At 46.1% G+C, this 26,692-nt stretch overlaps 1 protein-coding gene across 4 annotated transcripts in view; it reads right to left on the reverse strand.

Annotated features, from left to right (window-relative positions):
* WNT6 (Wnt family member 6) overlaps positions 1–26,692 on the reverse strand; it is a gene marked incomplete at its 5' end in the record, with an annotated part of 44,896 nt that overhangs the window by 13,765 nt on the left and 4,439 nt on the right. The window lies entirely within an intron of this gene.

Raw genomic sequence — 26,692 nt, forward strand, 5'->3', positions numbered from 1 at the left:
GCTGCAGCATGGGAGCAGTTTTGGGGGGTTAAGTCCATGCTGCTACTGTAACTTTTACAGGCCCAGCAGTATGGGGGTCCATTGCTCCCTCTGTTCTTAGCCAAGTGACAATAGGGTGGGAAGAACCTATGCAGCTGGCCTTTTCCAGAAGACACTGGGCCTTTAAATATTAAGGCAAAAGTGTGGGGCGATACCACAAACAAGCAGCTCCTATGCTGCTGTGGTAACAAGGGGCACCATACAGATGTAAATCAAAGCAAAGGGAAACAGAGATACATATATCACAATGGAACTGCATGGGAAAATACCACAGTATCTGAACAGATAATACTCAGTCACCACAGAAATAGAATTAGGGCTAAAAGCGGCTTATACTAACTCATTCTGATTGTCATGTACAAAAGAAAACTTAAGTATGTAGGGATAATAAATCTACCTTTTGTGATGTTCACTTTGTGTCCATTTTGGGGGTGGAGTGTTGTTCGCCAATACAAAAGGTGTAAAATATGTAAGGCCAGACCTCTTGATGTGTGTGTGAAAGCGAAAACAAGTTTTATATTATCAATTTGCTAGGTTATCTCTTACCTTTAGGATCAAGTACAGTGGTACCTCGGGTTACATACGCTTCAGGTTACAGACTCCGCTAACCCAGAAATAGTACCTCAGATTAAGAACTTTGCTTCAGGATGAGAACAGAAATCATGCTCCGACGGTGCAGCAGCAGGAGGAGGCCTCATTAGCTAAAGTGGTGCTTCAGGTTAAGTATAGTTTCAGGTTAAGAACAGACCTCTAGAACCAATTAAGTACTTAACCTGAGGTACCACTGTAATACAAGTCAAGCTAAAGGGAATTGCATAGGCTCTAGAATCATGAGAGCAACTATGGTAACAACTAAGAGGGCTGAGGTGACATGGGGGGGATTATCAAAACTCCCTCTATTCCTCCAGCAACACACACATACTGCAAGTTGCAGCATGAGGTGCTGGGGTTTATGTATGCCTGAAAAGCTCTCCATGGATACAAACAAGCATATATATTCCTCCTTCCCAATATTTCTAATCTTCAAGGCAGCTCACAACTAGAATCCAACACAATATACAACAAGCTCCAGGAGAACTAGCCAGAAAGCACCCCTTAAAAGTATATAAAAAGATAACAAACTCTAAAACAGCCCAAGCTGTTGTAATAAGCTTGTTGGGAAAGGACGGCCTGGTGTCTGAAATGTAACAAAGGCTGAACCAGGCATACAAGTCTGAGAGGGTGCTTCCATAATCGGGGCATCACTGCAGAGATGGCCCTTTCCCCTGCAGCCATCTGCCTAACTTTTGAAGGTAGGGATGCCCAGAAAAGGGTACTTGACAAAGGACCTCAGCCCATCAGGTATGGAGGGACCTACCTGGTCACAGTTATATTCAGTTGCGGAGGAAAATTGCTTTGTGGCTGCTCAAAGCAGCTTTAATTTATTATATACATCCTGCCTTTTCTTGGTCTGCTAAATAAAATTTACATTGGTTGCTCCATCCACTTTTGCCTGTGGCCTCACCCACCACCCACATGTGCTCTCCCTTGAATAAAAAGTTGCCCAGTGTGGAGTGCATCCTTCCATCTTGAAAAGGATCCCCAGTCCAAGCATGGGTTGTTCTACCACCCCGGCATTTTATCATCACAACAACCCTGCCAGGTGAGATAGACTGAGGGGCTGCAGCTGGCTCAAGGTCACCCACTGAACTTTGTGACTGAGCCGAGAGTCCGAGCAGGGTCCCAGTCCCTCGAGGCCAGAGTCTTTCATCACCAGATCCACCCCATATTTCCCATCTGACCGCTGCTGCCATAGAAAGCAGGTTCTGGACCTGGGCGTAAAGAGCCCAGGCGATCTCGAGCTGAGACTTTACTGCGTCGGGGGTGGAGTGGCGCGAGGTGGGGTGGGATGGGGGGTCGCTCCGCTGCGCGCCACACCGGAGTTTTGGCCTGGGCAAGGGTATCATTAAGCAGGGACAATTTGTCCTCCTTTTAAACATAACGATCAAGCCCCGGGGCGGAGGATCAAACGCTGAACTGTGGTTCACCCCGGCGAGATCCGACGGGGAAGCGCCCAGCCAGCGGCCCTCCTCTCCCTCCCACCCACGGTGGTCCTCCTCGGAGAGCGCCAAAGGCCCGCCCCCCGGCCCAGCTCGGCTGCGCCCGTTGCGCGCTGACCAGGACGCACGGCGCGCCGAGGGCACGGGCAGAGAGAAAAATGCGGGCGCCCCACCGCAGCTCTCTCTTTTTATTATTAACCTACGGCGCGGGGGTGGAAAAATAGAAGACAACAGGAAGCTGTCAGCTCTCGTCCGTCCCCCACCCCCGGGAAGGCGGCGAGGGTAGAAAAATGCTGCCAAACTGCTACTGCTTTGGTGGGGGAAGCCGACAGCTCCCGCGGGGCCCTGCCTGAGCTTGTCCCCGGCGCAAACCTCGCCTGGGTCTGCAATTACCGCGCCCTCGGCCCCGCCTGCGCCCAGAAAGCGGCCCCCGAGAGCGGAGTGGGGCCTCTCTGGGGCCGAGGTGCTGGGGAGGCGAGCAAGCGGCGAGGGGGGCGGGTGTGGATCAGGGTGGTGGACACAAGCCCCCGCCCCCCGCAATCGAAGGTTTTCCCCTCCGAAGACTTTTCAGGGCACAAGCATAGAAAACATGCACGCGCGCATCTACATGCTCACCGACGGGGCGCCCCGCAGAAAAGTCAAACTCTGCATCTGAAATGAAAGGTGTTGATTGTGTTGTTTTTAATGCCGCGGCGTCTGTAATAAGGGACTCCTGTGATGCTTTGTAAACAAGGGCTCCGTTTGAGCCAGGGGTCACTGGCACTTAGTCCCGGAAATTGCTCGGTAAGCCATTGCGGCGCAGTGGTGAGCGTTCCTGGGGAGGGTTTCAGTCCTTGGATCAGGGAAACTGGAGTTCGAATCCCTGATCAGCTCCCAACCTGACTGGGTGGTTGTGGGCCTGCCACACTCTCTCATTCTAAGCTACCTTGTGGGGATAATAAGGACACCAGTGTGGTTAAATCTTTTTAGAAGGTTGTTTTTAAACTGTTTTCAGCTGTCCTTTATTATTGACCCTGGACTCTTTCTGGAGAAAGGGCAGAATAGATAAGTTTAATACTGTAAATAAATAGGATAAGACCAAAAGTCCATCTAGTCCTGGTGGGCAACTAGAAGTGGAATTAGCTACTCCTCCCAGTTTGGAGTCATCTGCAAATTTGATGAGTATCCCCTCAATTCCTTCAATCAAGTCATTTCTAAAGATGTTGAACAACAATGAACCCAGGCACCCCACTTGTCACTTTTTTCCAGGATGACAAAGAACCATTAATGAATACTCTTTGGGTTTGGTCCGTCAACCAGCTACAAACCCACCTAACAGTTACCTCTTTCAACCCACATTTTACCAGCTTCCTTGTGAGAATATCATGGGGGACTTTGTCAAAAGCCTTACTGAAATCAAAATACCCTATGTCCACAGCATTTTCCTGATCCACCAAGTTTGTAATTCCATCAAAAAAAGAAATCAGATTGGTCTGGCATGACTTGTTTTTGAGAAACTCATGCTGGGTCTTAGTAATCACAGCTTCCTTTACTAAATGCTCACAGACCAACTGTTGAATTATCTGTTCTAGGACCTTCCCTGGTATCGATGTCAAGCTCACAGGTTGGTAGTTACCTGATCTTCCTTTTTCCCCTTTTTGAAGAAGAGGAAAACATTTGCCCGCCTCTAGTCTGCAGAGACCTCACCTGTTCTCCAATAATTCTCAAAAATAATAGACAAAGTCTCTGAAATTACATTCACAAGCTCCTTTAGTACCCTTGGTTGCAGCTCATCAGGCCCTGGAGATTTGAATTCATTTAAAGTAGCTAGGTGTTCCCTTACTACCTCTTCCTTACTACCTCTTTTCCTATCTTGGGCTGCAGCTCCATCCTTACATCATTTATTCTGTTATCACCAGGTTGGGCATCACTTTCCTTTTGAGTGAAGACAGAGGCAAAGTAGGTGTTGAATAGTTCCACCTCTTCTCTAGGTGTTGAATAGACCCACCACTTTATTATTTTTAACCTTTCTTGCAAGCTGGAGCAGCCAGCCTGACTTTCCCCCTCCAACTGTTGGCTAATCATGTATATGCCTCCTTTGTAATTTCCCCTCTCTTTCATTTCTTATACTGTACATGCCCTTCTTAACTCTCAGCTCATCTGTAAGCTCCTTATGCAGCCACACCGGTTTCCTTAGATGCCTCCCACTTTTTTTTTGTTGTTGTTGGTATTGTCTGCATTTCGACTTTCTAAAAGGAGAAACTCCCATCCTTCTTGGACTCCCTTCTCATTGAGTATTTCTGACCATGGAATCACACCCAGTAGCTCCTTCAGCTTTTTGAAATTGGCCTTCTTAAAGTCCAGAGTGTGTGTCCGATTATAATCAGTTTTCCCTTGCCTCTGTATCCTGAAACCCAGGAGAACATGATCATTTCCTCCCAAATTTCCAAGCACTTCCACTTCATCAATCAGTTCCTCCCTATTGGTGAGGACCGGGTCAAAGATAGATGATCCTCTTGTTGGTTCTTCCACCTTCTGGGAAATGAAATTGTCAGCGATGCAAAGGAGGAATTTGTCAGACCTTACACTCTTGGTGGAGTCTGAGTTCCAACAGATATCGGGGAAGTTGAAGTCCCCCATGATTACTACCTAGGATTATTTGCCTGGGAACAAACTCAACTCAATTAAATAGGCCTTGAGTTTATATGGTTAGGATTGTGCTGTAAAACTGTAATCCAAAAACACACTTATGAGTGAATTAAGTTTTATTGAACACAGCGGGACTTGTTTCTGAGTGAACTGGATGATGTTACATGACTTTCATGAGACAGTGCTGGCTTGGGCTGCATACACACAATACATTTAAACCACACACACAGCCAAAGATTCCTGGGAACTTGTTTGTTAGAGGTGCTGGGTATTGCAGCTTTTTGAAGGGTACACTAAAGTTCCTATAATTATTGGAGCTGCTCTTTAAATGTATGGTGTCTTTACATTATTTCCAGAGGTGTTGTTAAGGCGCGGGGGAACGGACAGCTGAGCTACTGGTCTTTTTTTGCCAGACCTTCAACACCTTCTCATCCTTTTAAAAACTTGATTTAAAAAAACCTCTTTGCTTAAAGGGAGGCTGGGTATGCTGTAAAACACAGTGCTGGTGAGCCCCAGACACTCACCATCCTATTTTGCCAAGAGGCACATGCAATAGCTGAATGGGGTGGGGAAGAAGGAGACATGTCACGTGTGGAGGTGCGGGGGGGGGGGGGGAGGAAGAGAGAGGTTATGTTAGATGTTGGACAAGAATTATCATTTTAATATGTACATAGGCAGCAGTTCTTAACAACAGATTGTGAGTGCAGTAGACGGCTCAATCCACATACAGTGCACTGTGTCCAAAAATAAATAAGTATTGTTGACACCCCTTGACAATATTGTTGACACCCCTTGACAATAAAAGCCACAGGATTTCCCCCCTTCTGAGTCAAACTGAATTTACATCTATGCATATTATGTGAAAAATTCTTTGGGCTTTTGCCCCAAGTCTTTTAAAGTAGGTAGCAACACTCTCAGTTACTTCTCTGATAAAATACATGCTGTTTCAGGGTTGGTTTTCAAAGGAGCATTTTGAGGGAATCTATCACATCATTAAGGGACGCGGGTGGCGCTGTGGGTCAAACCACAGAGCCTAGGGCTTGCCGATCAGAAGGTCAGCGGTTCGAATCCCTGCGATGGGGTGAGCTCCCATTGCTCAGTCCCTGCTCCTGCCAACCTAGCAGTTCGAAAGCATGTCAAAGTGCAAGGAGATAAATAGGTACCATTCTGGCAGGAAGGTAAACGGCATTTCCGTGCGCTGCTCTGGTTCACCAGAAGCGGCTTAGTCATGCTGGCCACATGACCCGGAAGCTGTACGCTGGCTCCCTCAGCCAATAAAGCGAGATGAGCGCCGCAACCCCAGAGTCATCCGCGACTGAACCTGTCGCGGGGATTCGAACCACTGACCTTCTAATCGGCAAGTCCTAGGCTCTGTGGTTTAACCCACAGCGCCACCCACGTCCCCTTTTGTAACTTAGATAATAGTTATAAACCTGCCTTCATTTTGCCACTGTAATTGCTGCTTCATGGCCTAGATTATATAAGTAAATACTGCTTTTATTTCTTCACAAACCAATGTGTATGTGATTGTTGCCTTTAAGGAGGAGAAAAATGGTGATACCAGGAATATCCAATCTGCTTTAAAGCATCCTGAATTATTGTTTCTAGAAGGTTAAATCAACCTTGTCTTAGCTTCCAAGTTTAAGCTGCAAAGAATGGTATTCTGCTGATATCACTAATGTGAGCAAATAAAGATATAACAGTATATCCTCTCCTAGTGTCAAAATAAATTTCTACAAAGGCATGGCCCCACCAACATGTGCCTGTTCTCAGCCACCCCACCAGCCTGACTTCTTTCTTACAAACTGTCCAGGGCTGTGGGGGCACTGCCTGTCAGTTTCCTCCTCCTAAGTCTCAGGGTTGCCTTAGTAGAACCTGGAATGGAGGAGGATGGGGACAGAACTGGAGTTAGTTGGCTCTGTGTCAGGGCTAGAGTCAGATGCAGATCAGCAGAAAAAGCTATGCTTGTCATTGCTTCTGTCTCCACCAATCACTGGCTCTGACTCCACCTACTGTTGGCCTCCGTGCCTTGCACCTTACCTGTTCCAATGGGGAACAGTCATCACTGCCTTCTCTAGAGCTACAGTCCTATTCACAATTACACAGAAGTTAATACCAGTGAACTCAGCAGGATAAACTTCCAAGCAAGCCTGCCCATCCTTCTGCAGATCCAAAAATCTACATTTAAAAAACAACATATGTGAATGAAATCCCCAGTATCCGGGCCCCTGTAGCTGGGGAGTTCTCTCCTGGGCTGTGTCAGACTACTCTGCAGTCCGTGGAAAAGGTCCCTGGCAGGATGCTTGCTTGCTTTCTCCCAGGATATCAACCCAGCAGTAGCAGCTCCTCTCCCACCTCAGTATAAACCTGAAGCTGGCCTAGTAGGGTGAATTACTCAGCTGTCAGTGTGCAGGAACTGAGAAAAGAATCTGCTGCCTCACTTTGGTGCCTCACTTCACCTCTCAAGAACTGAGTGGTCCAGGCTTTGCATGCAAATGGGTTTGTGTGCAAAATGCAAAAAACTATAGGGAGACTGGGGGGGGGGCAATGGGGAGCGGAAGAAAAACATGACATACTAAAAAATGCATGCAGCTTTTGAGTTTTGTTTTTTCACAATGTGCTGTTATTATTATAAACATTATGCCCAGAGATCCCTGCTTGGCATTAGGAAGAAATAATAGTTCCACCCCAGAAAGATGAGGGATTCCTGGGCACTGACAAATCACCAGGAGGGCTTCATGCTTGCATGTTCTGAGAGTGTGATATATTTTCATTGGATGGGATTATGTAATTAAGAACTGGGAACACCATCAAAGAGGCAGAGCTAAGGTTACATGTTGCAAACTTCACTGTGGTATTTGTTCCCTTGAGTGCTACCTTAATAAAGAGTGCGTGTGTGTGCGTGTGTGTATGTACACTTTACACTGCATACAATTAGGGAAGGGGGGGAAACCAAATACAATGTGAGTTGGGCAGTGAAAACAAACAAAACTTTTTGGTGTGCAACCTCTGAAGTAAAAACAACTGCCCTTTAACTTGGAAAAGAAGCAACCAAAGGGTATTTTTGACGTGTTGTGTGACTGGGCTCTTTCTCTCCTGTGAAACAGAAAGAGAAATCACTGAATTACCCACTTCCACATAATTATACAATTGGGATGGGGAAGCTCCCTGATGTCCCACATTTAATTTTTATTTCCTGCAGTGTGTATCTGAATTGTGGAACTCTCTAACTTGTGGACATGACACTGATGACTAATAGAATAACAAACACAAGATGGGACAAATCAATGAAAGATAGAAATATCAATAGCTCTTAATTAAGGGTCTCTGCTCGTGTTATTGCTTACACTTCGAGACAGCTGCAAGTAATTCCAGCAATGAAAACTGGACTATTGCAAGAACTTATATGCCCATGTCTTTTGTCAAGTCATAGAAGAGGAGGCTGAGAATCTTGGCAGCAATCTGACATTCCTTAAAACAGGGGTGGCTAACCTCCAAATTGGGGGCCTGATTGGCCCACCCACCCCCAAGCAAATTTTCTTACCCTTTCCAATGCCACTGATCTTAGCAGGGTGTGTGTGCATGCGAGAATGTGGGTGACTGTGCCCACACACCACTGGCATTCAGCATCAAGAGGGTTGGCCAAGGGTGAATGCCACCCTCAGGCCAAAAAAGCTTAGCCACCCATCTTATAAGAACATAAAAGCAGCACACAACAGTGGTAGGCCTTGGGGTCTCAAATTTCAGTGGTGCCCTGTGTGACACCAACATTCGGTGTGTGTGTGTGTGTGTGTGTGTGTCCCCGCCTCTCACCTTCCATTCTACACCATAATTGTGGCACCCCAGAGGTGCCCCCAAGGCTCTGTGCCCAGTGAATCAAACTGGTTTTACTTCCCTAATTCTGCCTCTGCACACAAGCAGGACAGGAAGGCAAAAGCCCTTTCCTGTTGTTGCTGCCAAGCAGCTGGTATTGAGAGCAATGCTGCCCCTGAAACTTGGAGGCTTGGGCTGCTTATGGCTATTAGCCATTGCCAAATGGGTACACTGGAAGCTAGTCCCTGAGGGCAAATGAGGCACCGCCTCACTAACCTCAATCTGCCCTCCTGCAGATTGGTGGGCGCTTTCTTAAAATCAGTCCAGGGAGTGGCACTGCCTGTCACCCTCCTCCTCCCAAGTCTCAGTTTTGCCCTTGTAAAATAGGTAAAAAGTAAGGGTAAAGGACCCCTGGACGGTAAAGTCCAGTCAAAGGCGACTGGGGGTTGCGGCACTCATCTTGTTTTCAGGCCAAAGGAGCCAGCTTTCTGGGTCATGTGGCCAGCATGACTAAACCACTTCTGGTGCAAAGGAACACCGTGACGGAAACCAGAGCGCATGGAAACACCGTTTACCTTCCCGCCGCAGCAGTACCTATTTATCTACTTGCACTGGCATGCTTTCAAACTGCTAGGTTGGCAGGAGCTGGGACAGAGCAACGGGGATTCGAACCACCAACCTTCCGATCAGCAAGCCCAAGAGGCTCAGTGGTTTAGACCACAGCGCCACCCGCGTCCCTTCCTTGTAAAATACAGCAGGGAGAATGGGGACAAAACCAGAATGAGTTGGTTCAGCCTATCATTGGCTCTGTCTCTATTATTGCTCTCCCTGCTTTCCGCCATACCACTTGGCTATGCCCATGCTCTGGGAGATGCTCATATCTTTCTCATCCTCACTAGCAGGGCTTTTTTTTTTAGCTGGAGCTCACTGGAACTCAGTTCTGGCACATCTTGGGTGGCTACAATGCCATTCTAAGAGAACAAGGGAGATGTTCACTAGTGATATTTATTTTGCTGTGAGGTGTTTCACACATGAGCTATCACACACACCTGATAGTGTGGTTTTCCCACACAGAAAGGAATGCCCACATAGGAAGTCATCCTATATGACCTGACCTCAGGCAAGCTCTGAGATGGTCAAGGTACATAAACATATGGTGTCCCTAGACCTCAGGCTGCAGAAAGCTAGGAATGAACATGATATTATTAACATCCTTATTTATTTATTTATTTATTTATTTATTTATTTATTTATTTATTTATTTCTCTATACTAGCATTCAATACTGTCTACTGTGGGTTGGTCCTAAGCACTTTTGACGCCTTAGAGAACTATTAAGATTGCTGTGCGCACATAGGCCCTGGGATCTTCAGATGAAGAGTATATAAATTTATTCAACAACAACAACAGGCTCCAGAGCCTATTTAACAGCTGCATTCAACAAGGAATTTCTTGCATCACTGCATTCCCAGTGGCACCAAAAACAAAAGGTGCATGTTGAATTTCTGCTGATTATGCAGCTGTTAAAGGCAGAGACAATTCATATGAGGGGAAATGATGCCAACTCTACTGGCCAATGGTTTTGACTGATTTCCACAATAGTGCAACTCATTGGTCATAATAAAATAAAATGGCCGAACAGTTACAAAACATAAAATCTCCGAGCAATAAATAAATAAAAATGCAAGAAGTTCCAGGATCATGAAAGGCTTGTTAGAAAGATTTTTTACTAGTTGCCTAAAATTGTCAACAGATTGGACCTGATGAATCTCCCTTGGGAGGGATTTCTCTAACAGTGTGACTGCTGCCTATCACAAATAGTTTGCCTGTCTGTCCTGCCTTTCCTGTATATGGTCCAGCCTTGCTCCTTCTCCAGACTGGATCCTGCCAAGGCTTACTTTCCTGGTCTAGTCCTGATCCTGTAAACACTATTCAAACCCAAGCTAGTCCTTGGCATCCAATGGTAAGGCTATTCAGGCTAGTCTTGAAGTAACAAAAAATGTCAGAACCATGAACTGAACTCAAGCAGATCTGATCTTATCTTTCGATCTCAATGAACTCTGTCTGACTTTGAATAATTGCATAGTTCTCAGTCATTAATATGTAACTTGGGGATGAATACTTTGCCATTAGTGGTAACATTTACAGTGCAACTGTTGTTAGAGGTGCCTAAAAAAGCCATTACAATGTCACAATTTGTTTAAGTCATTTGATACACTTCCCAGAGGGTTAGGTCTGCTGCAGCAAACACAATCAAGGTGCCAAAGCCTCTGTTTTTGTGTTTGCTTTGCTTTGTGAGTTTCAAGCACAGATGGGAGGCAACAGTGTGTTTGCATTTGTGTGATGTGGTCCATTCCAACTTCATTCTGAGTCATTAAAATTAATAATGGGAGTATGCTGGGTTGGCCAGGTGCAAAGAAGGACAGGACTCGTGCACCTTTAATAGAAGCAACAGCTGTCCTGTCTTCCACAGGACTATTAAAGATGCAAGAGCCCTGAGCTCTCTAACATCTGACTACCCTAAAGCATGCAAAATCTTGGTTTGCAAATTACATAAACAAAGAAAATGACATATTGGGCTTTGGTAGCCAGCACTACTGGATAGACACTTGCTGAATATGAAAAGACAATATTTTTGCATAAAGATTACTTTCTTGAAAAATTAATATCATAAAAAGATTCCTGAGAGGCAGGTTGCTCAATTTTAACACTTCACCCACAATACTTGATAAACATAATGAATGAATGCTGATGATATCCAACATCTAAAATAAAAATGGAGTTGTTACAGTTTATACTCCACCTTTATGTCTTAAGCTCACACACCCAAAATTTGTGAGATACAGGCAGAAGTTCAACAGCATAACCTTTTCCTGTCATGGAGAGGCAGTGAAAAGAAAAGCTGTTAAATGAGAAGCACCAAAGCTTGCCATAAAACAAGAAAAGAGCAGCCACCCACCTGACACTTGCACAGTATCATACCCATTGAGACACTTCCTGAACATTATTGACCAAGAAACTCCTTTGTCCCCAGTGGGGAATCCTTTCCTGTTCAGCATCATCATGCCCTGGCTGATGTCTGCCTTAATGAGTCACACCATTGCTCTGTCTAGACCAGTATTGTCTACACTGACTGGCAGCAGCTCTCCAGGGTTTCAGAAGGGAGGCTTTCCTAGAAACACCTGGAGTTGTCAGGGATTGAGCATGGGACCTCCCGCATGCAAAACAGGAGCCCTGCCACTTAACCACAGCCCTTCCCTTGTATTTAAGCCCTTGCCTGGTAGCCATAGGCAATGATGAATCACATGCAGGTGAGTGAATGGGCTGTTGCAGAAGCGACAGTCCTCCATCCCTCCTCTGCACCCAATGTAGAAGCTAAGACAGCTGCCAGAGGAGACAGGCTGGTAGACATTTTTGCAACCCTGGTAGCAAACTGTGCAGGTCACTCAATCGTCACTGCACTCTTCAAAGACACATTACCAGCTTAAGAAGCAGAGAGATAGGTCATTCTTTTGCTTGTTTTGGATGAAAGCTGGTTGTGTGGTGGGATGGAATGCATCAAAATGTGGTATTTTATAAGAAGCAACAGGATATATATGGATTGTGGCTAACATCATCTATACACTGCTTCCCAGACCATTAGTGGGAGTGCACTGGATGCAGAATGAATGGGTGTGTGTACATAGCCACACTGTGAAGGAGCCATATATCCAGTATAAAAGATAAATATGTGAAGCATAAGAACCATTGTTCTGATGTGCCAATTGGTGACAGAAAACTTCTAATACTTCTATGGGAAGATCAATATACAAGATTACAGATGGTAGATACAGGCAAACCTGTTGTGGGGAGTACCAGCATCACCCCAGAGGGGCCATTAATACTAGGAGTGTATCAGACTCAGATTATTCTCTTAGCAATCCTCTCTCTGCAAAACTAAGGATCTATTTGACATTGGTCCTACTGGTACAGGTGAGTTTCCAAGGTAGTCCCATTTCTTTCTGAAGTGGCAGTGTGTTTGACCCAGTACATGCACCTGCCAGGAGTGGTTATTTCTGCCTAAAATATTATAAATTAAGATCTTGGTCACAAATATATGTGAATGCTCCTTATGAAAAACAGTGTTTGCAACAAATGTATAAGCATTTTCACGATTTGTGTGTAACAGAAAGAAAAATGAGCATTTATTATGAGAAAGATGGCCGGACAAATGCAGACAAACAGGAAGCATGTTATTCAAGATCCCCCAGAGAGTCGCTGACAGATCTGGGAACCAAACCCAGATCTTTCACCAGCATCCCGGCCTTAGCCACAGGTTTTCCTCCTCCTACAGCTTTGCAGTGGAAAGATGGTAAATAAATACACACAGAGCCACAAAAGCATTTGTGATTCTCTTAGAAGTGGGCAGTCTATGGCTCCACAGCAAAGCCCATAGGTGGAACAGGCAAAGTGACAAAGGGATTTGGGGCTAAAGGAATTATTATAACCACACAACTGGACTCCAGCAGCCCCAGGGCAGAGAGTCTTGACTCCACTGCTTTGGGTTAAAGAATTTCCTGGACGTCACTCATGTGCTTGACTCATCTCTGCCTTTGCAACTGAGTAATTAACCAGCCCAAATGCTACACTGATAAAACCTCAATCCCACGGTCCAGCATCTAACGTTGGGGGGCAGATCATACACAGAGATGTATTAGTCTAAGATGAGCTCTGAGTTTTCAGCATCTTGGTACAAATTCAAAGGCATTTGATGCCGTTCCTTACAGCTCCACCATCTTAAATTTAAGGGAGAACCTTGGGGCATTTCTGAGAGTTACCTTAAACTTTGTAAAGTAGCAATTGATACGCGTTCTAGCATCAATGTCTGAAATGGCTCCTTCTCCATGACAAAATGTTTGACTGCAAGTTATGCCAGGTCCCTTTCTTAACAAGATGTCCCACAGAAATATATTTGAGTAAGATGAGAATCTAAGGTCAAGGAGCAACATGAGGCATACTAAGAAGTAAGCCTCACAGAGTTCAGTGGTATTCCTGTAAGTGAAGACAGGATTGCCACATTAGCATCTCTGGGTTTCCCCCTAAGGTATGAAGCTAGGCTCTCTGTCTGTGGGAGACAAGGGTAGTCTTTAGAAGAGATGGTCATGCCTCCATGATTCCCACTCCCAAATCTAGTGCTGTCATCTGCTGTATCTTATTACATTACCATGATGCAACAGGCCAAACTACCCTCCGTCATACCCCATCCTGCCTTCTCCACCTGTGTAATAGGTATCCATGTGGCTCCACATTTGTTGCTGATCAATAATCAGTAGGTCAACTGGGTAGGTGCAATAGATACATAGATATGCAAGCCAGTGATATGCTCATATGCTGTGATTCAAATAGCCCAGCTCTCCTTTTTACCTTGAAATCCCTGCTCCAAAGCCCATCACAAAGATAAGCTCTCACACAAACACACACCTCTGTGTGTGCATGCACTGTCCCAAGACATTTTGCTACTTGTGGTGAAGCACAAGATGCCCACTGAACTTACGTCAGCACTGACAATGGGATGGCATCTTAAACCACACCTGAGGGCAGGAGGCTGCCTCAGGAAATCACTTGTTGCACAGCCCACCCAGCTTTGTTTTCCAACAGAGAATAATGCACAGGGGGAAGTGCAGTCACTGTCCCCACACCCCAGCATCAGAGGCTATGTCCATGCTATATCTTTAAGTCACATTCTTTCCCTCAAAGAATCCCAGGCACTGCAGTTTCTTAAGGGTTGCTGGGAATTGTAACTCTGGGGAGATTAAACTACAGTACCCAGAATTATTAGAAGCAAAGGATGTGGCAGAAATATGTATTAAAAGTATAGTGTTTATACAGCTCAAGGCAGCTGCCTCGCTCTGCCTAATGGTGTGGCCTGCACACTCTTTCTCTCATCTTCTGTCTCAGCAAGTTTAGGCCTTTGGAAACACAGTCCTGAAATGCCACAAAGCAAGCTAGCAACTCCAAGATTCTGTTAAGTATTTAGTGTAAAGTTGGGTTGACAAAAGACTTTATATTTTAGCTTGTTCTAGGAGGTCTGATTTTATCTTCTTTTTATGCAAAAGCTTGTAAAATTTTTGTCTTCCTGAAGCTAACAGAGAAGCAATCCTTGTACAAGGACAGGGTGGCAGTGGGAATAGTTTACAAGTCCTGAAATAAATACAGAGAGGTTTTTCTTTTTACAAATAATCCAGAATTGTTTTGGAAAGAAGCCTCAGGGGTGGTTTTGCTCATTTGCACCTTCATGATTGTTAAGAACATTAGGAAGTACCTTCTTAACTACTTCATCCACACACCAGGTTCCAACAACAAGGAACTAATGTAGAGAGGCAATGGGGTGAGGGGATAATCAGGACCACATGTGCCCACAGCAATGGAAAATTAATGGGTGTACAGGAAACCCACTGTCCACCCTAAACAGTAGGGATGATCCTTCAGTTTCTTAAGCTAATAGAGTCACAGACCAGGTAGGATCCAGAACTGGCTCAAGACGTATCACTGCCTAAAGCAAAGGACAAGATTGTACCACCACCCCACTCCAGAAACAGAAAATGGCAAGAGCTTTATTTCAACACTTGGAGATGGGGCAGCATCCTCCCGGGGCAGCAGACTGCTTTAAAGGACACAGGACAGGCTTCCAGACCTATACTGCTCCAACATCTTGCCACTGCTCCCCACTGCCTGACATTACTGCCTGACGCAGCCACCTTGCTTTGCCTAATGGCAGGGCCAGCTCTGGTGGGATGAGAAAAGTGCTCGTGCTTTTCCTGACAGTTGACTATAGTTCCTTCTAGGGGGTCACGGGGGCTTATTTTGCTCACATTGCAGACTGTTACACTATGCCAGGGATGGCCAGCTTCTCTATTCTCAAGGGCCATGCTACACTCCAGACAGTGTTCTGGAGACCAGAAGTATATTTTGACACACATAGCCTGACCGCTTCCTGGGTGGTAGGTCGGGCTTTACAATTGACTCAGCACACCTAGCAATAAGGGCCTCACAGCTATGGAGCATGCACACACATCCAGGCATGGCTGAGGCATTGCATATGAAGCCCTCAAAGAGGTGTAACATTAAAACGCAGCTTCAAATAGCTGTCTCACACACAAAAACTGAACACAATTTTCTTTTCTTTCAGTGGAAACAGTGGGCAAAATGTGTGCCATGCCTTTATCTGCCACAGACCAGATAAATTTGCTTCTTGTGTTGCATCTGCCCATGAGTCAGAAATTGGCTAAATAAACCAATAAACTCATGTCATCTAGATTACAAAATGCCAGAAGCACAGACCAAGAGGGGCCTGTAAGAGAAGGAATACATTTGTGAAACCAAAATCTATGTGGCTCAAACGATTTGACATGATTCTACGGGCGGGGGGGGGGGTGACTGTTGGGAGGATTCAAATTGGAGGGTGTTCAGGATCCATTGGCAAGGGAGAAGAGGAAAGTGAGGCTTTGTCTAGACTGAAAAATTCTATGCTTTTAAAATACTTGTTTCACTAGATCAGAGATCTGGTGTAGTGAGGTGGCTAAGACAATGAGTTGTGAATCCCTGGTTTGAAATTTGCCTTTCCTGTGTCTTCCCTTGACAGCCATAGGTAGATCTCTCTCTCTCTCTCAATCTACCCATCTACAACCTGGAGATAATAATACTGACTGCTATATTGATGTAGTAAGGATACACTACCACCAAAATCCATAGAGCAAGGCTGTGCAAGCTGTAGCCCTCCAGATGGTTGGACTGCAACTCCCATCAGCCCCAACCAGCATGGCCAATAGTCAGGGATGTTGGGAGTTGTAGTCCAGCAACATTTAACATTTGGAGGACCACAGGTTTCCTCTCCCCTACCACTGAACATAATATAGATGCGTTCTCAGCATACGCATCAGTGAGTATAATACAGTGGTACCTCAGGTTAAGTACTTACTGTATTTTTCGCTCTATAAGACGCACAAGACGCACCTAGCTTTTGGAGGAGGAAAACAAGGAAAAAAATATTCTGAATCTCAGAAGCCAGAACAGCCAGAGGGATTGCTGCGCAGTGAAAGCAGCAATCCCTCTTGCTGTTCTGGCTTCTGTGATAGCTGTGCAGCCTGCATTCACTCCATAAGACGCACACACATTTCCCCTTACTTTTTAGGAGGGAAAAAGTGAGTCTTATAGAGCAAAAAATACGGTAATTTGTTCCAGAGGTCCGTACTTAACCTGAAACTGTTCTTAACCTGAAGCACCACTTTAGCTAATGGGGCCTGCCGCGCCGCCAGAGCCTGATTTCTGTTCTCATCCTGAAGCAAAGTTCTTAACCTGAAGCATTATTTCTGGGTTAGCGGAGTCTGTAACCTGAAGCATATGTAACCTGAAGTGTATGTAACCTGAGGTACCACTGTACTTCCCATATGTGGTAGGGGGGTTAAATTATGGGACTCACTCCTGCCGGACACAGTGATGGCCACTGACTGGGATGGCTAAAAGATAGACAAGGCTATAACTAGCTGCTAGCCACAATGGCCCTGCTCTGCCTTCACAGTTGGAGGCAGTAATGCTTCTGAATGCCAGTTACTGGGAATCACAAGTGGACAGAGTGCAGCTGCATTCATGTCCAGCTTGCAGACTTCTTACAGGCATCTGGCTGGCCACTATGAGAGCAGGACACTGGACTTGGTGGGCCACTGGCCTGATCCAACAGGCGCGACGGTGTGAGCTCCCACTGTCCCAGCTTCTGCCAAACTAGCAGTTGGAAAGCACACCAGTGCAAGTAGATAAGTATGTACCACTGCAGCAGGAAGGTAAAAGGCGTTTCCATGTGCTTTGGCTTCCAGCACGGTGTTCCGTTGCACCAGAAGTGGTTTAGTCATGCTGGCCACAGGACCCGGAAAGCTGTCTTTGGACAAACGCTGGATCCCTCGGCCTGAAGCGAGATGAGTGTCACTCCCCATAGTTGCCTTTGACAGGACTTAACCATCCAGGGGTCCTTTATGTTTACCCTTTTTATTAGAAGGGGAGGAGCAGTTCTGAACTGGGTTGTTTTTTTTAATATACTACATTAAGTGGCAGTTTGGGCACAAGCAAGAATGCCTAAAATGAGAATCTCTATCAGTGGCTGTTTACAATGGTAATCCCCCCACTTCCAGTCTTTGGGGTACAACAATGGGAGGTTATGGCCCTCATGTCTGCTGGAGTAGACAGGCCTTTTGTTTGATTCAACAGGGTTGTTCTTAACGGTGATGGAGCGGTCTGGATCCTCAGCCAGCAATTGTGAATTTCCTGACAGTTCCCTTCCTTCTGCCTTGCATTTTGTGGGTGTAGGTGGTGAGAGAGAGAGAGACAATTCTCTCTCCCAAGATGGCTGTCCCAAGATAGCTTTTCAAGTTGGTTGTGCTACAGACTCCATACTCTGCTACAGAATCAATGGCTGACTTGAACAAGTCATCTCTGTGTCAGTATTCCCACCTGTAAAATGGGTTGCTGCTGTCTAAAGGGTCTTTGAAATGCTTAACCTTTTGCTGGATATAAACATTATATATGGGACTTCATTGCAATTGCAACCAGTGGCTGTGTTTACTTGCAAGGAGAACAGGTTCTGGAGTTTACCTATTTAGGATTGGGGAGGACCATGCCTTAGTGGCAGAGCACATGTTTTGCATGTAGAATATCCTGGGTTCAATTCTAAGCATCTCCAGTTTGTAGGAGTTACCAGCTTTACCCCAGGTAGGGAATACTAGGCCTTGTATAAGGAAGCTTCCACTGCTCCTACTCCTACAGTTAGACTAAATCCATCTCCCCTCCTGCAGCATATACCTATTGCTCATTGCTATGTACTCGAAACTACCATTTTTAAGATAGGGAGGTAATAATATTCTCCTCAGTAAACAAAATCCCTTTAGACAAGCAGTTAAGTGAGAGTCCTCCTGTTCCCAAAGAGGACCCAGCATTGTCCAATGAGGCTTCAAGGGGAGGGACATAACAGAAGAAGGCGTGGCTTAACAAATCCTACACAGCTGGCCTGCTTCAGAACCTGGAATGATACTCTTTGCCACCCATTGCCTCTTTTGCTGCCCCCTGCTGGCTACTGATAAATTCTGTATAGATGCTTCCTTTCTCTATTCAAATCATGTCCCTGTAAAGAAGGAGGACTTCAAAGACTGTGGGCCCCTTTCGGGATCCAGAGCACAGCCTCCTGGGACAATCCTGCGGCTATTAAATCTCAGTCTGCATTCCCACAAGCCCCAGTGCTGACTGTCCAAGGCGTTAATCTCTGCAGCTATATGATCCATTATTACTCAGATCAAGGGGTCGGTTTCCTTTGCCAAGTTGTCTGTGGTGGGAATAAGTACATCTTGTCAGATCTGAGATGACGCAATTAGGGTTTTCTTGTCCCCCAAGGAGCATGATAATGTCAAAACCACTGGATGAGATCAATCATATATTGTGCCCAGAGTCCACAGTAACCGTGGCCAAGCTTTTTACGAGTGATTAGATTACTCCAGGAAAAGCCAGATCCTGAGGAACTGAGCACCTTTCCATTTCTTTACACCAGCAGAGATTCTGGCGGAGAGTGTGAAGGTTCATACACTTTTCTCCACTAGAATCTGATAGAGCTAAATTAAATATATCCCTAATACATTTGTTTTGTGTCTCACACCCCACAACCCAAAGGACAGCACACCAGAGAGTCAGCTGAACTAGATGGACTAATGGTCTGGTTCAGTATGTTAAGAATCCAGAGTCTTCTGGATCAGACCAATGGCTCATCTCACTGTGGCCAACCAGATGCAAGCGGGGAGCCCACAAGGAAGCCCTGAGCACATCAACACTCTCCCTTCTTGCAGTTTCCAGCAACTGGTACAGTATTTGGAAGTGTTGCTGCCTCTGACAGTGGAGTGTTCAGCTTAGTGTATTAAGGTTATCAGGTAAGATTCTGATTTAAATGCTAGGACTGTTCAAAGTTAGGTTGCCTGGCACAAGATGCAGCCCATCTTGACACTTGCACCACTACTGTGGAAGAAGTCCCTCCTTGGAGAAGCTTAGCAGAGCCGCTCACCTATGATCTTCAGGAAACAAGTGAAGACCATTTTATTTCAGCACGCATATTTTAATTTTTAAAATGTATCCAGATCTCTTACTGTTTCTTTTTGTTGAGAGATGTTATGGCTGCTTTGACTTCATAGTATGATAACAGCTACTGCCAGTTTGGCTTGTTTTTTTGAAGGTGTACAACTATTATTATTATTATTATTATTATTATTATTATTATTATTATTATTAGATTGCTGTATATTTCCCTCATTTCATCATTAGCTCCCCCCCCAAGTGCTTTTTCATGTCAAACAGGTGGGATGCAAATTTAATCTATAAACAAACAGCATTATTTTACATGATTACATACCCCACAGGGCCACTTTTACCAGAAGCTACATTGACAGGCCCAGCCCTATGGCGGAAGTAGTCATATCCACATTAGGAGGGTTTACAGACAAAAAATGGTGGGTGTCAGTGCAAAGCCCAAAATGGCTACCACTGAATTAATTTTTTGGGATTTTTTTTTTAATTAGGAGAGAGTTTGTTATTTGGATTTTCTGCTGCAGATACAGAAACGTATTGGGTTATTTCTGACTAAGTGCCTATGGTCTTGCCAGGGACTGCAGTTTTTGTTTTACGCAGTTCTGGATCTGAGTCACCTCTGGAAAACGGAAATAAATCAGAGGCAGAAATAATCTCAGGGGTTGTGGTCCCAGGAGTACCTTACAGTGTGAACTAGGGATAGGATATCTGTGTCCCCGCCAGATGTTGCTGAACCACAACTCCCATCATCCCTGACTATTGGCCATGCTACCTGCAGCTGATGGGAGCTGGAGTTCCAAGAACATTTGGAGGGCCACAGCTTCTCCATCCCTTGTTTAAACAGTTCCTCAAGAGGGCAAGTTTCCATAGGTCCCAGTGAGTGACTGCTGCCCACACATACTTCTCATTAAGCATGGGGACCCACTCTACAGCTCACCTGCTCTCTGCTACACAGCCACGGATGCTCTATCTGTTGCAGGCATCACAGTATGCTTTACTTCACCAAAGTAGGCTGTTAATAATAATAAGGGCTTTTTGCCATTCTAAGAGAACAAGGGAGGTGTTCATGGTGAGTTTCAGCACCTATTTTTCTAGAAAAATAGCACTAATAATAATAATAATAATAATAATAATAATAATAATAATAATAAAAAATCTGTGTTGCAATGTAACTTTAATTATTCACTAAGAAAAGCTCAGTTCTGAGGACTGGATAAAATATGCAAATTAAACAACATAGGAAGCTGCCTTATACTGAGTTAGTCAACAGGTCTGTCTAACTCAGTATTGTCTATGCTCACTGGCAGCAGGGTTTCAGACAGGGATCTCTTCCAGTCCTGCTTGGAGATGCCACTTACTGAACCTGCAACACTCTGCAAGCAAAGCAGATGCTCTGCCACTGAGCTATGGCCTGTCCCCTACTTAGGCATTTGATTCTTTGGAGCAATTCCTTCCTCTAATCATAGCAAGGGCAAATATTTAGTAAGAGTGTAAGGGACATTCAGCCCTTCAGATGTTGCTGAACTACAACTCCCATCAGCCCTAACAATCACTGCCAACAGTTTAGCAACATCTAACTGACCAAAGGTTCAACACACCTGTTCTAGATGGGCGAACACTGGACCTCATCTCTGGACCAATTCTTTTGAGCGTTCACCCCATGTTACCTACACGTTACCCATGTTAAAAACCTTTCATCACATTCTTCTTAACTAGAAAGCTGGTGTTTCTTTCACACATCTTGGGGGGTCTTGGGGTGCTGAGCTGAATTAAGCATGCAGCTGCCTTTGTTTGCATTGTGCAGCAGCAGAACACACACAGACACAGCGCTGTCAGTACACTCCCAGCACTAACTGCTGCTCGCCTCTTCCTTGCAACAGGAGCACACCAACACCGATAAGCCAAAGCTAAAGTGCTAAGACCTATCCATTCTCTTGGATCGATTTAGCCTTCCTGATCAAGAACTAAAGTCGACAAGCATAGCCTGGACAGACTCTTTGTGCAATGTGTTTTTGCATCCAGGCTTGTTTTCTTCACTGTTTTGCAGCTGGGTTATTTTTTAAAATTAATTTTAAACAAAAGCCAAGAAGAAGCCAACCCATGCTGAACCTCTGCCCTCCTCTGCATTATCCCCTTAAGCTTCCAGCTCGATCTCTGCCAATACACACAAGACGGTCACAGTTTCTCCTTCCAGATGAGTCTCCAGCTCTCTTTTGCCATCCAAGATCCCAACTGCTTTAATCCTGAGCATCCTGGTCAAGTTCCAGCTCTGGGTCTTTTGCATCCTTGCTTGTAGCTGTCCATTCCACTCTCCCCTGTCTTCAGCTGCCAAAATGTTCCTGCAACCAACAACAACAACTACAACCCCAGGCCTAGCTCCATCACTGTCAGAGTTCTGGGGGGAAATGAGCAAAAGAAAGCACTTAGGAGTGTAAATGTATGTGTTAAAATAGCAAACATTTTGGTATGAGAGCGGAAAGGGGGGACATGGCAAGGATGGAACAAAAATGTCTAGAAATGGTCAGCAGCAGAACGCCATGCTTGTCACTCAGTGGGAGAAAAGAGTAGCTCCAGGGAGTTAGCAATTGTGCCTAGTTTTGACATGCACTGAGTATTCGTGCAATACTCCCAGCTCCTTCCCTGCTGCAACTCCTCCTGATGCTACTGGTGCCAAAAGAGAAACCCAGTGTGATCCTCCTGGTGTGTATTAAATTTAATATCAATTCACAAATCTCCACAGCAGGGGTTCTCAAACCTTTGGTGTTGTGATCCTGCCTAAGTCAAGAAAACAATGGTCCAGGCCTCCCCCGAGTGCAACAAAGGCCTTCTCACGAGATGGCCACTGTGCAGAGACAGCTCAAAGAGGCAGGGCAAGCTCTTTGGTGTGTACTAGCAGCAGGCACCAGGCAACAAAACTGGGCCCTCTACCATGTTGCTTGCTTGTTTCCCGTGCTGTCCTAGGATGCTGCTGGGAGTGTCTGGTGGCATGTCTTGGGAATTGCCTGAGCTATGATGCAAAGCAGTAGTAGCTGGTTTGGGGTGTCCTTAAGAGGAGCTCATGTGGGAGACAAAGAAATATGGCAGACCAGCTCCAGTTGTTATTTTAGAGGGTCTTGGCAAGAGGCCCTTTGTGCCCATGTCCCTTGCTCCCTTCCCACTCTTGTCCTCCCTCAGGGCTCCTTCTGGAGAGCACCTGTCCTAATGCTGCCTTGACATGACAGTGGCAAGCACTCTTCAAGTGGCTTTAAACGGTACTTGCTACTGTCACAGCAGCGTGGCAGCGATGCCTTCACTCTCTGGGGCAAGCTCTCCCACAATGCCTCACTCTGAAGAAAGGCCCATTCATTGGAAAGCAGCATTGAGCTTGCCAGGGTTGCTGCTGGAGGAGGAGGAGGTGATGGAAGGAGATGGCAGCATGGTCTGTCCACCCAGTGGCGTAGCGTGGGTTGTCAGCACCCGGGGCAAGGCAAGTAATTTGCGCCCCCTAACCCGTGGATTTGCGCCCCCTAAACCATGGATTTGCGCCCCCTAACCCATGGATTTGCCCTAACCCCAGATGTTGCGCCCGGTGCGGCCCGCCCCCCCTGCACCCCCCACGCTACGCCACTGTGTCCACCCATCTCAGGCAGTATAATACAGGATTGTACCAGTCCTGTGAAAGTCAGTCCTTTCTTAGTGTATTGGCTCAGTAGGTGTCCAACAATGCCAGCTCCTGACACTAGCCTTGATAAGGAGGCACTATCCACTAGGACTCCTGTGTAGGCCCGACTGAAATGACTAAGAGCTGCACAAGATGCACTCTGGTGCAGCTCCTATTCATTTCAATGGGCTTGAACAGGATAGGGTCTCCTGTGGATTGTTCCCCATGTTATTTAAAGGGGAAGGATGGTGCCATTTGTCTTTTCTAATGCAGGTGCCAAAACATATTGAGCCAGCCCTGGGTGTTGAGTGGGCACACTCCAGCCCACTGTCTGGAGCAGCTACTGTGTGGATGTGAATGGCTTCCTTGCAAGATCAACATTGCAGGAAGAAGCAGCCCTTAGACGCTAGAACAATAGTCTTCCACCTTTGGTCTCTAGGAGTTGTTGGACTAAAAAACCCATCATCCCCAACAACCATAGCTAATGGTCAGTGGTGACTGGAGTTGTGGGGCTCCACTGCTCTAAAGGATAATCTTTAATCTTTTCAGACCTAGGACCCACCCTTAACTCAAACATGCATTTGGGGACTCATTTACTTATTTTTTTTGTAGAACTGTGGCTGTTGTGACCCACCTTAGATCAGGCCATGATCTGATTTTGGGTTCCGACCCACCAGTTGAAGACCAGGAGAGAATGCAAAGGCAAGCACCCCAAATAAAGGAGTTTGCTCCTAAACTTAGCCTGGGATCAAGAAAGGCAGAAGCAAACAGAAGCACCCACTATGGGGGAACAAGGGATTCAAAGGGCAAGCAAATAAACCCTACCCTTGCTCAGTAGCCCCAGTGCTAAGGGAAAGGTGCATCTCCCACCTAAAGGGGACACCAAACTGTTGATTCTCTATGCAGAAAAGCCATCTATTGCTGTAATTTTAAAACCAAGCTCTTTTCTCTTGCTGCAGCAAACTCAAGCAAGGTGCACCTCTGGAAGAGAAAAACTGGGGCATGAACTGGCAGAACTGGGGATCAAATCAGTGAATGAGGACTTCGGCCCTAGGTCCTATGGGTGAAGGATCACTTGGTATTTCTGCTTTCATGCTGGCTGCCAAGCTCTGAAGACCAGGAACAATTCTCTGATTGAGAGGGTTAGGTTGTCCCTCTGACTTCTCTTTGACTATGACTGCACAAAAGTCTGATTTTATGTATATGAACGTACGTGCAAGGATCTTTTTGGTCATTTTAGGTTCACCATACTTGCCTAGATATTTTTCAGTAGAATGCAATTAGTATTAGTCTGTGCACAGCTGCTGAAGCTCCTGTTTATTTGGTGAGAACTCACACACATACATAGCAAAAAAGGTGCCACCATTGGTCATCTGTCGATGGCTGCAACATCAAGTAATTTGCGCATGTGAATAGGTCGTCCAAAATTAACTGCTGATGAGTAGAACTTTCATATGGCTTGGCATCACCTCAAACCCAGTGCTTTTCAATGAAGTCATTTCACATTTTCAGTGACCAGCCTCTAAGTTTTGGATACATGCATACATTAACAGGAACATAGGATGCTACCTTATACCAAATCATACTGTTGGTCCATTTAGCTCAGTGTTGTCTACATGGACTGACATTAGCTCTCAAGATTTCAGATGGGAGATGCCCTCCCCTACTTGGAGATGTTTGAGATTGAACCTGGGGCAGTCTACAGGCAAAGCAGAAGCTCCAGCACAGAGCTACCACCCTTACCCCATATAGGAGAACCAACCCTATGTGTGGCAAGCACACCTGCAAGTCAAGTCTATTTCTTCAGGACCAGCAAAGACACATGCCTGGAGAGATCAGGAGATGGTAGTTGTAGCCCCTGTACACAAGAAGAGCTATGCTAGATCAGGCCAATGGCATGTCCAGTCCAGCATCCTGGTCTCACAGTGGCCAACCAGATGCCTGTGGAAAACCTGCAAGCAGGACCTGAGTGCAAAAGCACCCTTCCCTCCTGTGCCAACTGGCTTGGGCTTTCAGCTAGATAAATGGCCCTGGGTTCCTCTGGAGGAGATGCTTATGATGGAGCAATTGTTGGTTGGTGATGCATGGGACTGAACCTGGGACTTTCTGCATGCCAAGCAGATCCCACCCTTTTACTTTAAAAGCCTTCAAAACTTGTTAAGGGTCCATATCTCATGGGTCAAACCTCCTCCAACTTCTGAAGGCTCCAGGAAGGAGCTGGCTGAGACAACCAGGCAGTGAAGGAAGGAAACAAGTTCCCTCAGGAAAAGAGGTGTGAGAGGGAGGCAGGGAAAGGGTTATGCTTTCAGGGCTTGATTTTGGAGGTCAGGCAAGTGTGACAACGTCGAGATGAATCACCTTAGCTAATGAATTATGTCCCGGATTGCATGGAAGGAAGCGAGCCTGGAAAGCACTTAAAAAGGGATCAGGACAGGTTGGGTGAAATTCTTAATAGATTTAAATAGGTCATGTTTCGACAGATACCTGGGCTTTTCCGAGGCTGGGTCCCAGCTCCGGGCTCGTTCGTGTAATGAACCCCCCTTCGCCTGCCCCTTCCCTCTGTCTCCCTGGCTTACCTCCCCCGCACACTTTGATGAAGGCCCCACACAACAAGGGGGGGCAGAACCGGGGGTGGGCGTTCTCCGAGTCACCTTGCGTTTTCCTTGCTCCCTGTCTTTTTAATTAAAGTTGACTTACTGGAGGGGGAGGGCAAGGCAAGGTGCCCCCCGCCCGTCTCTCCAGAAGGATCCGGAGGCTTTTCGACAAGGGGTCGGTCTCCTCGCCTTCGACATCCAGCCAGCCACCCACCCCTGCTTGCCTTCTCTAGGAATGTAGCCCGAGGACAACTCAGCGCTCGCCGGGCGTCTGCTGCCCCATCCCAACAGGAGCGACTCGCGTTTACCTGAAGATCCCTGGGGACTTGGATGGGGCGGGAAGAGCAGAGGAGGGTAGGGCTACAGAAAGAAGGGGCGCCCTCAGGTTGGAGGGCTTTTCGGTGGGACTCGAAGGGAGAGAGATTCGGAAAAGTGAAGAGGTGGGTGGGAACGAGACAGCTCTGTGGAGATCCGTCAGTGTTCTAAGATCTGAAGCTAAGGCAGAAAAATCTTTTGGGAGGGGAGGCGCTCTCTGAAGTTCTATGGGTTCTTTGGGGTCGCTGGGAATACGTGCATATAATTGCAATTCAGTTGGGTTCTTGAGGGGGTCTCTCTGTCCTCCTCACACTATAAAGTTTCTGAAGCCCAGAGTACTACTGATTCCATGGGACCCTGTGGAACTGGAGGAGTGGTGGTGGATTCTGCTCCTTAAGACCCTGTGCATCTATGGAGCTGGGATAATGCCTGCCCCGTCGAGGATTCTCACATCCAACATGACCTCTCTACAAGCAGCCCCAGTTTGAAAGCCAGTTCTGGCCAAAGATCGCGTTCCCCACGGGATTCGTAAAC

The sequence above is a fragment of the Podarcis filfolensis genome (assembly GCF_964270895.1).
Source record: "Podarcis filfolensis genome assembly, chromosome: 1".
Classification (NCBI taxonomy): Eukaryota; Metazoa; Chordata; class Lepidosauria; order Squamata; family Lacertidae; genus Podarcis; species Podarcis filfolensis.